We start from the raw sequence: 1685 nt of genomic DNA, 5'->3' as shown, positions 1-1685 counted from the left end.
TGTGGAGTTCTTAAAATTGTTTAAATTCTGAACGTGGATATTTTGATGAAATTATAAGAAAACGGCAAAAATGTTAATTTTAAATCAAGATTATTACTTGAGTTTCATGATTAGAATACAGGACACTGTCTTTAATACTGATTTATTACAGCATACACCAACTCATATGCCTCCCTGAATACGATCTTCCTCCTCTAAACGCCTATCTACTGGTTACAAAAACAGTAAGAATAACTGTCTCTGAATTCAATTCACCAGGTTTATCCACATATCGGGCTATCGTGTGCCCAACAGGTCATCTTGTGGCACTAGTAAACAGGGCTGTAAAGGCCATACCTACAGGATATCTGGCAACACTGTGAATAAAAGTTCAGGTACCAAGTTTCAAAATACGACGAATATTTCTGTTAACTCATATTGATAACATACACTGAATGCCATGGCTGGTTCAGGTTTAAACAATCATTTTTTTTTCTACTGGTAAAAACTGTCCTAAAGATATAGTCTACTTCGGTGTACTTCACAAGAAATTGTTTAATTTTGCGGAGGCTCACTTCATGTGCCCGCAGCAATGTCTTCCCCGAGTACGTTCCTACATTTTGGCATTACTATGACCACAGTTTCGAACCTAACGGTATGTAAAAGTTACACATGAACGTGTTTATACTTGCGAAATATGTAAGCATAAAACAGCGCGGTGCAGGTCCCACGCGATAATCCAGGTTTGACCGATTCAAACGCATATACTATTTGGGGCAGTCACCAAGTATTCCTACCGACTAAACTCAGAATGTTATAAGGAATCAGATATCTAATACAAATCAACTAAACAGTATGCAACCACCAAATCTTGTTGCGCTAGTCTGTAACGCCATTCTTGCATGCAGCCATTACCTACTGTGCAAGATGGCGACTTACCAAGGTCAACCCCCCGCTCCACTAAATGGAAATTGTTTTTTCCTTTCTTCTCGCCAATGTACACATTCTTTCATAACGTGACAATCTACAGTAACATTTCGAACTCCGGGCACCAAATAATCGGCAATGCCGGTATTATGCATATTCAACTAAGGTGGCCTGACCTGTCCATAAAAGACCAACAAAAACCGTGACTAAATAACTTTGTAGTGCTAACATGTAACGTAACCAACCAAGCTTTGGCATTGTTATACGCAACTCCACTTCATTATGACCTCCTTTTACAGATGTAACTCTTGCTGATACACATGCCACAACTGTATATAAAAGAATATATTCTAGGGGTCTGTCAACATCAGCCTACCTCAGAGGACCACCTCCCACACTGGTTTGTTTGGACACTTAAACATTCCATAAATTTCGGTGCCTATGTGACTTTTATGGCCAGGTCCTTCTGATATTAATGGGGAAAGTGGTCCTGACGTACTAAGCATGTCAGGTTGCTGGGTTGATTTGAACTGGGTGCATCAATCAAATTCTGATTTATTCTGCAGCCAATCACCCACTGAAATTCTGAACTTCTTGGCATTGTGAAGAACAATGTGCTATCCTCACTATGAGCAGAATACCAAGATACATATCCTCAAACATGGGGGGAAATACAGCCTGCAGTAGGGATTAAAATAAAATTTACTAATGTTGTATTTTAGCGTCCTGTTGCACTGATTTAAGTCCATGATTTATTTAATCCGTCTTGCACACACGCA

This window comes from Cryptotermes secundus, unplaced genomic scaffold, assembly GCF_002891405.2.
Source record: "Cryptotermes secundus unplaced genomic scaffold, Csec_1.0 scaffold131, whole genome shotgun sequence".
NCBI classification, from domain to species: domain Eukaryota; kingdom Metazoa; phylum Arthropoda; class Insecta; order Blattodea; family Kalotermitidae; genus Cryptotermes; species Cryptotermes secundus.
Note: the sequence above shows the minus strand (reverse complement) of the source record.